This window comes from Rhinoderma darwinii, chromosome 4 (genome assembly GCF_050947455.1).
Source record: "Rhinoderma darwinii isolate aRhiDar2 chromosome 4, aRhiDar2.hap1, whole genome shotgun sequence".
Lineage (NCBI taxonomy): Eukaryota > Metazoa > Chordata > Amphibia > Anura > Rhinodermatidae > Rhinoderma > Rhinoderma darwinii.
In genome coordinates, this window is record NC_134690.1 from 56,060,959 (window position 1) to 56,076,863 (window position 15,905).

At 42.1% G+C, this 15,905-nt stretch overlaps 1 protein-coding gene across 2 annotated transcripts in view; it reads left to right on the plus strand.

Annotated features, from left to right (window-relative positions):
* Positions 1–308: 308 nt before the first annotated feature.
* Positions 309–15,905, plus strand: part of KIDINS220 (kinase D interacting substrate 220) — a 205,558-nt gene continuing 189,961 nt past the window's right edge. For both annotated transcript variants that reach the window (XM_075861128.1, XM_075861131.1), the window contains exon 1: positions 309–425. The gene's annotated coding sequence lies outside the window, so the exon portion shown is untranslated. The remainder of the gene's footprint in view (positions 426–15,905) is intronic.

Here is a 15,905-nt window from a genome sequence, read left to right on the forward strand (position 1 = left end):
TGGCTCCATTACACTGGTTGTTCCATGTTGTCTCAGTGTGGATGGAGAACCCACAGTCTACCCTCATACACTGCACCAGAACAGCAGCGCACAGTAATGACCGCACTATTACAGAATCCATCACTGACTCCATTACACAGCAGTGAATGAACAAGAACCATGACCAGTTACCATGGTAACAAGTTCAATCTCTCAGCTGGCAACTAGCCCAGGGCTGGACTTTATGCCTGTTAACCACGCCCATCACCTACAACCATTGGCCATCCGCCACCGAGACCACTCCCACTTGTTACTGAGCATCATTCCGTTTGATCACATGATCCGCCTGGCTTATCTACTTGCCGGAGAGACAAGATGGCTGCCTGCTAACGAGCTCGGCTGTGACATTTTGAAGCAGAGAGCCGTGACGGAGCCCCGTGTACTCGGTGAGACCGCGCATACCGGGGGTTCATGACCTCAGCAGCTTCCTGTGAAGAGGGGGAGGGGCTGACTGTTGTTTATAATAGAAGCCTCTGTGCTGATTGACGGACACAGCCGCTATTTTATTAGGGCTGTGGTTTTAGTTGTTTATTAATTTTTTTAATTGTATACTCCATTTTTTGCCTATAATATCTCTCTCCTCCTCTCTCCCATGTATAGATTTAGATGATGCCATTGTTCTGTTGATTTGGGTTGTGCATTAGGCTGAGTTCACACTGCATTTTCGTTACGTTTTTAACATGCGTTTTTGTTTTGGTAAATAAACTCCCATGTCCCTCCAATGGGAGCTGATCAACCAAAAAAAACAAGACAGCCACATGTTAAAAACACAACAAAAACGCACAGTGTGAACCCATCGTTATGGTGGGCAAGTTGTAGGCTACGGCACCATTTGCCAGCGGTTGTCACCTTGCTGTTCGCCTCGCCTTTTTACAAATGAATGCAGTGCAACGTTAAAGGGGTTATGCGGAGTCCAAAAATGATTATCGGTGCAGTCCCTGCAGTATGTGATACACCCGCTAGTGTACGTTCTGGTCCCCGTCACGCTGATTATGACATTTTTATAGCGCTGCTGGGGGACTGACCGGCCCCCCTGTACTCCACGTACTACTACTGCTTGTACATGGCGTACAGCGGGGCCTGGTCACATGACAAAGAGTCGCATCGTCATCAAAGAAGGCTGTGCCACTAGACTTCTGGTCCCCCGGCAGCGCTATAAAAATCTATCAAAATCTCAGAATCAGCGCGACGGGGACCGGAATGTATATTAGCGAGTGTATCACATACTGCAGGGACTACACTGCTAATAATTTTTGGTCCCTACATAACCCCTTTAAGTGCAGGTTGTGTGTCTCTAGACTGAAGTAACGCTCCTCGTAAGTTCGCCGTACACGTTACACTTTTATGCGAGCCTTCGCCGTGCCCGATGACTATCGCCGGATCCGCCAATTGCTCACCGCTTGGCTAAGGCAAATTAGTTTTTATTTAAAGATTTTTTTTTCTTGTTGATACAAACAATCCCAAATCTGATTTATTCTTCCCCATGTTGGCATTCGTCGAATGTGTATGGCCATCTGGGGCTGTGGAGGGGGAAGGTGAACTGCTATGTTCACATCGGCGCTGTTTTTCACGTAAAAAAATGACCGCATCTGAGACGAAGGCTTCTAATAGAGCCACCGACGCAGTGGTAAACGGAGCCCAAGGATCTGTTCACACCATCATTTGCTATTAAAGCAAACCATTGTGCTGGGTCTGCCGCATGGTGGATACTAACGGCACCCGTCAGACACCGTTGACTATAATGGGGTGCGTCATGGTGTCTGGTGTTTTGACGGAACCGCAGTCCAAGGCCTCTGAAGGTAGTGTTAACGCTGCCTAGAAACACTGGATAACATAGCGCAGCATGCTGTGCTATTTTGACCGGTAATTTGATGGAAATTTAAAGGAACGGTTACGTCTGAGGCTGTTGGTGTCCGTCATGCAGTGAAATCGGTGCTTCCGGCATTTTTGTTGTTTTGATGGAGCAGAACAATAGAAACGCTGAACTCCGGTGTGAACTCGGCCTAAGCCTCCGCTGCCATCACAATGCACAAAAGCTGTAGAGTTAAATGACAAATTCAGCTCTGCTACCTCTGTGTTTAGTGCTGACAACCCCCATTCTCCTGATTGGTAGTTGTCCCCTCCCTTCGGTCTCATCCGGGGTGGGGTGGACTCCTGTATCTCGGTCCCTGCTCTTCATTCACCTTGATGTGTTATTTTATTATGTATATTTTGTGTTTGCTGTTGATATTTTATACATTGTATCTCCTACTGAACTGGTTATTCTTACTTTGTAATCCAATAGAATTTTAGGATGAGGTTCGGCCGGGACACATTGCTCATTTTACATTCAGGAGGACTGTACGTCTTTGTGTGTCGGGCGCCGCATAGCAATATCGTGATAGACAAAGGCAGAGACATGGCTGCGCACGGCTTTGTCTCTGAGGTGGGAGCGACATTGCTCTGCTAATCCTGATAGACTAAGCTTGTCTATTGGCTGCTTCATGGCTGGCACCCGGGGGGCCAAGGTCTCTTCAAAAAGCAGTTTGGGGGAGGGTAAAGTAGTAATGGGGGATTTACAACCTACTATAAGATTTCACTGCATCCGCTGGTATAAAATAAATTGTAACGCAATAGCTGAAAATATTTTTTTATGGATTTATCACTGGGACAGATGTTCATAAAATGAGAGAATTTGTTTTCATAAACGGTCAAAGTAGTTGTGCCAATTAGAGGGGGCCATTCCACCCGGTATAGGACTGGGGGTCCGGTGATGGTGTTACTGGGTTTTCTAGGATTATCAGTTGATGGCCTATCCTTACTAACCCATGGATGAGTGATCCGGACCCCATCGATCAGCAGAAATTCTGCCCATTTATCCTATAATAACAAGTCAGGCCACTTATTATGTTTCTTCTTTACTTGAGTTCTTGCTGCGGGGAGGACGGCCCCTGTGAACACGGTGAATGTATTCTTGTAAATCCGGCCTAATGGGGAACCTTTGGACCTCTAGATCTTGTCAATTTCTGATTCCTTGACTGCTGTGTCAATTGTCACCTAAAAAGTCCCAATGTAAAGACGACTATCTGGGCTTCTGGTCCCTACATTTTATGGTACTTGTAGATGGACGTGTCAGTTTATCCCTAAATATAGAGAGATGCCCTAAAGGACAATCAGGGAAATTTTGTTTTTTTATGTGGATCATTTGGTTATGAGAAGTGACTTATTTCAGGATCTACCTCTATTGGAACCCTTTTTTTTTTAAAATTTGTGGATTTCAGTATACGGCTGGGTTCACACGACCTATTTTCAAGCGTAAACGAGGCGTATTATGCCTCGTTTTACGTCTGAAAATAGGGCTACAATATGTCGGCAAACATCTGCCCATTCATTTGAATGGGTTTGCCTACGACATGTCATTTACGCGTCGTCGTTTGACAGCTGTCAAACGACGACTCGTAAAAATACAGCCTCGTCAAAGAAGTGCAGGACACTTATATATATTATATGCAGGAGACTTATATACATTATATGCGGGACACTTCTATACATTATATGCGGGACACTTATATACATTATATGCGGGACACTTATATACATTATATGCGGGTCACTTATATACATTATATGCAGGACATTTATATACATTATATTCAGGACACTTATATACATTATATGCAGGACACTTGTATACATTATATGCAGGACACTTATATACATTATATGCAGGGCACTTATATACATTATATGCGGGACACTTATATACATTATATGCAGGAGACTTCTATACATTATATGCGGGAGACTTCTATACATTATATGCGGGAGACTTCTATACATTATATGCGGGACACTTATATACATTATATGCGGGACACTTATATACATTATATGCGGGACACTTATATACATTATATGCGGGACACTTATATACATTATATGCGGGACACTTATATACATTATATGCGGGACACTTATATACATTATATGCGGGACACTTATATACATTATATGCGGGACACTTCTATACATTATATGCGGGACACTTCTATACATTATATGCGGGACACTTATATACATTATATGCAGGGCACTTATATACATTATATGCGGGACACTTATATACATTATATGCGGGACACTTATATACATTATATGCGGGACACTTATATACATTATATGCGGGACACTTATATACATTATATGCGGGACACTTATATACATTATATGCGGGACACTTATATACATTATATGCGGGACACTTATATACATTATATGCGGGACACTTATATACATTATATGCGGGACACTTATATACATTATATGCGGGACACTTATACACATTATATGCGGGACACTTATATACATTATATGCGGGACACTTCTATACATTATATGCGGGACACTTCTATACATTATATGCGGGACACTTCTATACATTATATGCGGGACACTTCTATACATTATATGCGGGACACTTCTATACATTATATGCGGGACACTTCTATACATTATATGCGGGACACTTCTATACATTATATGCGGGACACTTATATACATTATATGCGGGACACTTATATACATTATATGCGGGACACTTATATACATTATATGCGGGACACTTCTATACATTATATGCGGGACACTTATATACATTATATGCGGGACACTTATATACATTATATGCGGGACACTTATATACATTATATGCGGGACACTTATATACATTATATGCGGGACACTTATATACATTATATGCGGGGCACTTATATACATTATATGCGGGACACTTCTATACATTATATGCGGGACACTTCTATACATTATATGCGGGACACTTCTATACATTATATGCGGGACACTTCTATACATTATATGCGGGACACTTCTATACATTATATGCGGGACACTTCTATACATTATATGCGGGACACTTCTATACATTATATGCGGGACACTTCTATACATTATATGCGGGACACTTCTATACATTATATGCGGGACACTTATATACATTATATGCGGGACACTTATATACATTATATGCGGGACACTTATATACATTATATGCGGGGCACTTATATACATTATATGCGGGACACTTATATACATTATATGCGGGGCACTTATATACATTATATGCGGGGCACTTATATACATTATATGCGGGGCACTTATATACATTATATGCGGGGCACTTATATACATTATATGCGGGGCACTTATATACATTATATGCGGGACACTTATATACATTATATGCGGGACACTTCTATACATTATATGCGGGACACTTCTATACATTATATGCCGGACACTTCTATACATTATATGCGGGACACTTATATACATTATATGCGGGACACTTATATACATTATATGCGGGACACTTATATACATTATATGCGGGACACTTATATACATTATATGCGGGACACTTATATACATTATATGCGGGACACTTATATACATTATATGCGGGACACTTATATACATTATATGCGGGACACTTATATACATTATATGCGGGACACTTCTATACATTATATGCGGGACACTTCTATACATTATATGCAGGGCACTTATATACATTATATGCGGGACACTTCTATACATTATATGCAGGACACTTCTTTCAGACTTAATTTGAGCCGTTCTTCATTGAACTCAATGAAGAGCAGCTCAAAATTTATGGCTGTCCGAGAAGCCTCGCAAAATGCGAGGAGGAGCAATTACGTCTGAAACGAGGCAGCTGTTTTCTCCTGAAAACAGTGTCTTTTCAGACGTAAAAGGCAGCTATCCTGTGCACATTACCCTTAAATGACAGGTCGTCGGCAAACCCATTCAAATGAATGGGCAGATGTTTGCCGACGTATTGGAGCCGTATTTTCAGGCGTAAATCGAGGCATAATACGCCTCGTTTACGCCTGAAAATAGGTTGTGTGAACCCAGCCTAAGGCTGGGTTCACACGAGCACATTAACGTCCGTAATGGACGGACGTATTTCGGCCTGAAGTCCCCGACAGAACACACTGCAGGGAGCCGGGCTCCTAGCATCATAGTTATGTACGATGCTAGGAGTCCCTGCCTCTCCGTGGAACTACTGTCCCGTACTGAAAACATGATTACAGTACGGGACAGTTGTCCTGCAGAGAGGCAGGGACTCCTAGCATCGTACATAACTATGATGTTAGGAGCCCGGCTCCCTGCACTGAGTTCGGTCCGGGACTTCCGGCCGAAATACGTCCGTCCATTACGGACGTTAATGTGCTCGTGTGAACCCAGCCTAACATTGATCAAGTCTGTAAAATGACCAGCATCAAATACTAAAATAATTTAAACTATATTTAATATCGCTCGCCAAACATTTCACATAGCTGTCGTTATTCTTTCTGCCTCCATCCCATACATATGCACTCTCGTCTCCACCAAGCTTACATGTGTTTTCAATAGGGAGGAGTAAAGCTGCTGCCCTGACTCATCTGGTAGCCGCTTGTCTCCTTGCAAACAAAAGGATCGGGCATGTTAGAATCCAACAGCCCGATCCTTCTTTCCCCCGCCATCCGTAGTAGGGGGGTAATTGGGGTGCGGCCGACATACATCTAATGTTTCTACCAATGCTTTAATTTGAGAGATTACAGGGGGAGGCCTGCACAGCATCTACAATGTAGAGCTACGGGGTAACTTTGACCATGCCGCTGAAGCCTTCATAGAAAAGCATTATTAAATAGAACTGGACACGCATGGGACTGAGGGTAGGGACTCTGGGTGGATATGCTGTGTTAAAGTACGCAGCGTAATCGTCCTGGAAACCGCAGGGAATTCTGCCCAAAAAAACCGCACCAAATTGTGGTGCATTTTTTTGGGCAGAACGTCCGCTGCAGAAATACTGCAAGAAAAATAAAAAGGTTTATACTTACCCAAAAATCTTTTTTGAATTTCCGTATTTGCGATTTTTGTGGGAGAATCACAGCAGTTGAACACATGGCTATGTGTTGCGGGTTTTATCTTTAAATTCAATGGGGAAAACCCGCAACAGAGGAGCAGTGATTCCGCATCATGAATTGACGTGCTACAAAAAAATGCATCGGAGGTCATGAACGGTTTCTCGGCAGATTGTTTTTTTTTCTGTGTGTGGATGAGATTTCTTCAAATTATCCAGACAGCTGCTGTTGTAATGCGCTGCGGATTTTTCGCAATAAAATCTGTTGCGGAAAATCCAAGGTGTATAAGCGGTGTGTGAACGTAGCCTGATAAAATGCTGTAGTGCAACCTTAATAAAATTCCTGGTTGAATGGCCTGTGTAGCATGCAGAGTATCTGTCTTCAGGTGTAAATAAAGGGATGTATTGCAGCTTTGTGTCACTCCTATGACCTTCCTCAGTGTTTGTGCTCGGCCTGATGTATCTCTTACTTTTCTGTATCTCGATCAAGATGTTAAAGTTGCTGCAGATACCAAGACAATGTTTTAATCCTCTTAAAATGTTCCCCTGGCGTTACTTTGCATAAACCAATATTTAACATAGTTGTTAAAGAGGCTCTGTCACCAGATTTTGCAACCCCTATCTGCTATTGCAGCAGATCGGCGCTGCAATGTAGATTACAGTAACGTTTTTATTTTTAAAAAACGAGCATTTTTGGCCAAGTTATGACCATTTTTGTATTTATGCAAATGAGGCTTGCAAAAGTCCAACTGGGCGTGTATTATGTGCGTACATCGGGGCGTGTTTACTACTTTTACTAGCTGGGCGTTGTGTATAGAAGTATCATCCACTTCTCTGCAGAACGCCCAGCTTCTGGCAGTGCAGACACAGCCGTGTTCTCCAGAGATCACGCTGTGACGTCACTTCCCCAGGTCCTGCATCGTGTCGGACGAGCGAGGACACATCGGCACCAGAGGCTACAGTTGATTCTGCAGCAGCATCGGCATTTGCAGGTAAGTCGATGTAGCTACTTACCTGCAAATGCTGATGCAGAATCAACTGTAGCCTCTGGTGCCGACACGATGCAGGACCTGTGAGTGACGTCACAGATCTGCACTGCCAGAAGCTGGGCGTTCTGAAGAGAAGTGGATGATACTTCTCATCAGAACGCCCAGCTAGTAAAAGTAGTAAACACGCCCCGATGTACGCACATAATACACGCCCAGTTGTACTTTTGCAAGCCTCATTTGCATAAATACAAAAATGGCCATAACTTGGCCAAAAATGCTCGTTTTTTAAAAATAAAAACGTTACTGTAATCTACATTGCAGCGCCTATCTGCTGCAATAGCAGATAGGGGTTGCAAAATCTGGTGACAGAGCCTCTTTAATGAAACCACTGCAGCTCACATTAATGCCCTGTGTATGGACCGTGACATCAGGGGCAACTCCTGAAGCGGAATCCCCAAACACACCAGGGGAAGCCAGTAATGGACACAGACGACAGGGGCTTTTCCTGAAGTGGAATCACCGGCCACATGGGGATTCCACTTCAGGAGTTGCCCCTGATGTCACTTTCCAGATATGCCCGATCCGGAACGATATCAGAACGGATGCAAACCGGCTGGGAAAAACTGTTGATTTTCTCAGCCGACACTCGGACCCTGTCGGGACCCTGTCGTGTGAATAAGGCCTTATCATTCTCTGCAGCACATCTCCCTGTGTAAACGGAGACGCGCTGCCGACATGATAATGTATGGGGACGAACGATCGGAGTAACGACCACTTGTCCCCATACATAGCTCCTTGTGACAGGAGCAAACGAGTGCCGATCAATTAGCTGTCTCGTTGATTGGCGCTCGCTGCACCGGCCAAAATCGGCCGGTGTTATAAGGGCTTAAGGCTGTATTCACATGTGCGTTGTAGCCTCAGTGGCAGATCCTGTAAAAAAATAGAGCACCGTGTGGCACTGTCTTTCCCGGTAGAATGACGGACACCATGACCAACACCATGTCAATGACTGAACAGAAAAACAAATGCAGAAATGCACCTAACCTAAGAGTGGACGCAGCTGGACCCACTACTGTAGTTGCATTAGGACATTATAGATCTCAAAAGAGATGTAGTCATGGGATCATGACTTTTAACCCCTTAATGACTGCCAATACGCCTGCTCATGGCGGCCCTTAAGGGCACTTATGCCACAGCGCCGTGAAAAAGCGGCACTTTGACACGAGCTGGCTAGAGCGGGTGTTGAGTGGTCTAAAGACAGCCGGGCACCTTCTCTAGCGGGCGGGATCGAAATCTGCATAGATTCTGCCTGTTTAATCCATTAGATGCCACGTACAATAGTGAGTGCCGCATCTAAGTGGTTTTAGACGGAGGGGGCTCCCTCTCACCCCATCACCACAACTGCAATGCAATCGTGGGGTGACGATCGTTTTTATGGCAGCCGGGCGCCTAACAAAGGCCCCCAGGTCTGCCTTTAGTGAATGCCTATTAGGCTCTGCCAAAGGCATGGCCTAATATATGCCTGATCGGCACAATACACTGCAATACTGAAGTATTTGAGTGTATTATAAAACCGATCAAATGATCGCATAGTGAAGTCCCCTAGTGGGACTAAAAGCAAAAGTTAAAGTTTCTAATATTAAAAATCCCAAGTAAAATAAAAAAAAAATCACTCACCTTTTACCCTTCTAAAATGCTGCTTTTGTTTTTAATGAAAAAAGTAAAAACATTACACATATTTGGTATCGCTGCGTCCGTAACAACCCCATCTATAAAACGATTACACTCTTTAACCCGCGCGGTGAATGCAGTAAAAAAAAAAACAATGTCAGAATTGCTGTTTTCTGTTCATCCTGGCTTCAAAAGAATTTGATAAAAAGTGATCAAAAAGTCGCATGTACTCCAAAATGGCAATAAAAATGCAAGTCGTCCCACAAAACAATAAGCCCCCAAACAGCCATGTCAGCCGAAAAATAAGTTATTGCTCTTAACCCCTTAATGACAAGGCCATTTTGCGCGTTAATGACCAAGTATTATTTTTTGTTTTTTCACAGTCACATTCCAAAAGTCGTAATTTTTTTTTTTTTTTTATTCCTTCGACATAGCCGTATAATGGCTTGTTTTTTGCGGGACGAGTTGTATTTTGTAATTGCACCGTTTTTAGATGCTTATAATATATCGATTAACTTTATTTAAGGAGAGAATTGAAAATAAGCAGCTATTCCAGCATTGGTTTTCACGTTATAAATTTACGCCGTTCACTATGCAGCGTAAACAACATGTTAACTTTATTCTATGGGTCGGCACGATTACGGGGATATCAAATATGTAAAGGTTTTATGTTTTCCTACGTTTGCACAATAAAAACCCTTTTAAAAAAAAATTACTTGTTGCATCGCCGCATTCCAAGAGACGTAATTTTTTTTTATTTTTCCGTCAATGTAGCCGTATGTGGGCTTGATTGTTGTGGGCCGAGGTGTAGTTTTCATTAGTACTAGTACATAAGACTTATAGATTAACTTTTATTACATTTTTTATGGGGGGAATGGGAGAAAAGAGAATTTTGCCGTTTGTTTTTTTAATTTTTTTTGGACGGCGGTTTAATGTGTTCATTTTATTGTTCAAGTCGTTACGATTGTGGGGATACCATATATATGTATGGGTTATTTGTTTTGACACTTTTATTAAAAAGAATGTTATTTTATTTTGACCAATTTTTATTTTATTTTTTTTAGTCCCACCAGGGGACTTCACTATGCGCTATGCACTATGGCCTAACAGGCATTTGCTGAAGGCAGACCTGAGGGCCTTTGTTAGGCCCCCGGCTGCCATAGAAAGAAACCGCGGGGCGCCGTCAGATTTGCGGGGGCGCAGATGGGGTGACAGAGGGAGCTCCCTCCCTCTGTAAAACACATTAGATGTTGCTGTCGCTATTGACAGCAGCATTTAATGGGTTAAACTGCCGGAATCAGAGCACATTTCGATTGCGGCAGGAGCCAGGCTGTGTATAGCAGCCGTGCTCCTGCCGCTGATCGCGTGGGGTACACTGGCAGTACCCATGCGATCAGATATATCCATCCTTTTGCGGGAGCTAACTCGTGCACAGGATGGATATATCCGTCCTTCATTGTAAAGGGGTTAAAATATGGCAACACAAAAAAATAATTTTTAAAAAAAGTGTCTTTACTGTGTAAAAGTAGTAAAAAAAACAACTATATAAACTTGGTATCACTGCAATCGTAATGACCCCCTAAATAAAGTTATGTTATTTATACCAAATGGTAAATTGCATAAATTTAAGTTGCAAAAAAGTGTTGGCGGAATTTCTGTTTTTTTTCATTACCCCCACCCAAAAAAAAAAAGTTAATAAAAGTTCATCAATAAATTACATGTACCCCAAAATGGTGCTATTAAAAAATACAACTGGTCTCGCAAAAAAACAAGACTACGTCGGCGGAAAAATAAAAGTTATAGCTCTTTGAATGAGACAATGGAAAAAACGTAAAAAATTCCTTGGTCATTAAGGCCTAAAATAGGCTGGTCACTAAGGGGTTAATGATCCTACCCCCTGTTGGCAGCACATCCAAGATGGATATTAGGAGATGTTTAGTGAACTTTAGGTGTCGCGGAGACGTTTTGGCCGGTATGAACATCTTGCCACATACAGTCCATGGCTATTTATGGAGGACACTATGGGGCATTGAGTCGCTTGAGGTTACATTAGTTATCATGCTGGGCGCTTTCTTATCTGCCTTCTTTTTATCACCTGCAGAAAATACTCGATAATCCGCTCAAGAAAATGTTCATTCAGTGATAAAGGCCAAACTTGGATTGACAGGTGTTTCTAGAAGACATTATAGCTCTTATCAGTGGTGTCCTATATAAATGTTACACCAGTGTATGTAAATATTGACCAGTGGTTAGTCGGGGCGCCAGCAAAGTGAAGCTGGAAAGGATCCAGTATTAAACCTGCTATGTGGAGCCTCTGCGGACTCGATGAGTATAGGTAATGGGTCCTGCGTTACAGGTGCAGTGTTCTAATAAGCTATATACTCTGATCATTTATACCCTCCAGTCTATCATTTTGAACTAAAAGTTGTGCCTGTTTTTTCAATGACCTCTTTTTTTAATTCTGCTTTTTTCTTTTTCCAGCAACAGTGCATCTCTTGTCCATGGACTGTGTATGGAATTGTGGCTTTTAGGGTTCCACAGGGTTTTACACTCTTTAGGAAAGGCGGTGGGGTATGTCTGTACGTGAGAAGTGATATGAAGGCGGTGGTGTATGTCTGTATGTGAGAAGTGATATGAAGGCGGTGGTGTATGTCTGTATGTGAGAAGTGATATGAAGGCGAGTGTGAAAGAGATAATAGTGGGTCAAGATTGTGAGGAGATTGAAACCTTGTGGGTGAAATTACAAAGGGAGATAAACCCCCCAATATAACTGAGGAGATGGATGGTCAAATATATAAACAGATGGAGCGGGCTGCACAGGCGGGTACTGTTGTGATAATGGGAGATTTTAATTACCGGGATATTAAAGAGGCTCTGTCACCTCATAATAAGTGTCCTATCTTGTACATGATGTGATCGGCGCTGTAATGGAGACACTACAGCACAGCAAGCGTAATCTCGCGAGATTGCGCTGAAAACTGTCATTTCAAACGAGTTTACGCTTGCTGTGCTGTAGTGTCGGGATTGTATTAGTGAAGTGTCAGGATTCTGAATACACGTCACGTCCTGGCTGGAGGTAATGTATATTCATAGTCAGGACACTGCAGTAACATTATAGTGTGTTTATGTGGCTGCACATAGTGATATAGCTATATCACCAGTGCAGTGTAAATGAATGGGGAGAAGTGCATGATGCTGATTGGTCAGCGTCATACACTTCTCTCCACAACGCCCACTTGGCCAAAAAGTAAAACACGCCCAGTTGTTCATTAAGAAAGTCATTACCATAAAGCTAAAATAGGTCATAACGCCGTCAAAAATGATAGTTTTTCGAAATAAAAGACACTGCTGTGATCTACATTACAGCGCCGATCACATCATGTACAATATAGGCCACTTATAATGTGGTGACAGAGCCTCTTTAATTGGCGTCCTGGTTCGGCTTGAACTGCAAAGGGGAGACATTTCCTCAACCTGTTGCAGGAAAATTTTATAGCCCAGTTTGTGGAAGACCCGACTAGAGGTGAAGCTCTGTTGGATCTGGTCATTTCTAATAATGCAGATCTTGTTGGGAATGTCAAGGTTCGTGAAAACATCGGTAACAGTGATCATAATATAGTTACATTTTACCTATACTGTAAAAAACAAACACAGGCTGGGAGGGCAAAAACACTTAATTTTAAGAAGGCCAATTTCCCCAGGATGAGGGCTGCAATTCAGGATATGGACTGGGAAGAACTAATGTCAAATAATGGTACAAATGATAAATGGGAAATCTTATCCGCTCTATAATTATAGTGTAAAACTTATTCCTATAGGTAACAAGTATAAACGACTAAAATTAAATCCCACATGGCTTACACCTTCTGTAATATATATTCGTGGTCTTGTGTATCGTCTACCACCTAGACAATGTTGGTTTGTCAAGTATTCTCCGTAAATTATAACAAATAAACAAGATTGATCCGGAGTGTATAAAAAATAACTTTTACTTAAATTTCTTAAAACATAAGCGTTTGCGATATGAGCGCATATATTCAAATCATATATCATAGTCATGTACAATTATTCTGTTTTTATCAGTATGCATATACAGCAATATTGGAGACAGCAAAAATAGTCCACCTTTAATGGTTTCCTAGTACTTGTGGTTCAAATAATTCGTAAGTTTCAGAGGTTTTCTCATAAGCACTCAGATGCTTTGTGAATCATGTAGGATATACAGTAGATATATGAGAATTATTTCGGGCAGTTGCCCTCCTACCCCTTTATTTATGGGATGATGGCGTTCCTTTCAGTCGTCTTCTGTGAAATCCTAGATTTAGTTGGACCTCTGAAATAAGGTAATTAGGATGAAAGATAAAAAAGAGTGTCAAGAATTGGGAATCACGCTGCAAGAACTCCCACATGCACGAGATCTGGCGGAATTACTGTCTGCAAACGAAAAACACAGAGGAACTGGCCCTTTCACAGCTTGTAAACTTAAGAGTCAGAAGATGCCTCCTATCGGGGAGACTTCGGTTATAGATGTGTTTCAAGAAATGGTCATTAATGACCTTATGAAAATTGATGTACACAAAAAAGTAACGAATCTGACAAGAAAGGAAAACCAAGCATTAATCTCTCTGGAAAGGGACGAGAATATTGTGATCAAAGCCTCCGACAAGGGGGGAAATGTCGTCATCCTAGAAAGGGAGAAATATATAGAGATGTGCAATAACATCCTCAGTGATCCTGGGAGTTACAAAATTCTCACGGAAGACCCCACTACTAATTTCAAAAAAGATCTAATCAAAATACTTAATGACGCCAAAAGTAATAACCTTATCGACGAACACGAGTACAAATTTATGATTATCAACAAACCAAAGATCCCCACATTCTATGCTCTCCCCAAGATACATAAAGGCACCACCCCTTTGAAAGGGCGCCCTATTGTATCTGGCATTGGGGGATTGACACAGAATGTGGGGATCTACGTCGATAAGTTCTTAAGATCTTTTGTTGAGACCTTACCCTCCTACACGAGAGATACGATGGATCTACTGTCAAAAATTGACGATTTACCCATCGAAAAGGGCACAATCCTGTGTAGTATAGACGTAGAGGCTCTATATTCCTCAATCCCCCACGAAAAAGGACTGGAGGCAGCACGGCATTTTCTAGACACAAGGGGGACACACTTTAGGGACCATAGCGCGCTCATGTTGAAGCTGCTGGAATTTGTCTTAACTAAAAACTACTTTTTGTTTAATGGACGTATGTACCACCAGCTCAGAGGTACGGCTATGGGTAACTCTTGTGCCCCCACGTACGCAAACCTATTTCTGGGCTGGTGGGAAGAAACTATGGTCTTTACTGATGAAAGACTAATAACAAATTTACCGGCTTCAATGTGGGCGCGTTATATCGACGACATTTTCGTGTTGTGGACAGAACCCTTGAAAACATTTGAAGGGTTTGTTGAACGGTTAAATCAAAACGACATAGGTATGAGATTCACATTTGAAACTCACCCAAAAAAGCTCCCTTTCCTGGATGTACTTACATCTATTGAAGAGGATGGTAAACTCAAAACGTCAATCTACAGAAAACCAACTGCCACAAATAGCCTTCTGAGGTGGGAGAGTCACCACCCATACCCTTTAAAGAAAGGTATACCAAAGGGGCAATACCTCCGCTTAAGAAGAAATTGCTCAGATATACGGGATTTCAGAAAACAGGCAAGAGATCTGGAATCACGATTCATCGAGAGGGGCTATCCATCTACGGTCTTAAAAGAGTCATACAAATATGCATACTCTCAGAATAGAGAAGAACTACTGACCCCTAAAAAGAAAGAACTCTCCAAGCAACCGATAAGACTAATTGGAACTTATGACCTAGCAGATCACATGATTAAGGGCATACTCGACAAGCATTGGAAAATCCTCGGTATGGACACCGACATAAGAGAAACCATAACTCCAAGAGCACAGATTACTTACAGGAGGGGGAGGAGTATAGGCGACCAAGTTACTCACAGCCACCTAAACACTTTAAAGAAGAGAGGATGTTGGCTGAACAGAAAGATTGACGGATGCTTCAAATGTGGACACTGTAAAGCCTGCACTTATATTCAAACAACGAAAATTAATCAGAGTGCCCATACAGGAATTTGTTATCCCATAAAAAGTTTCTCAAACTGCAGCACCAAAAATGTCGTTTATAAAATTACCTGTCCATGTCCCTTAGACTATATCGGGAAAACAATAAGGGAGCTCAGAAAAAGGGTACTCGAACAC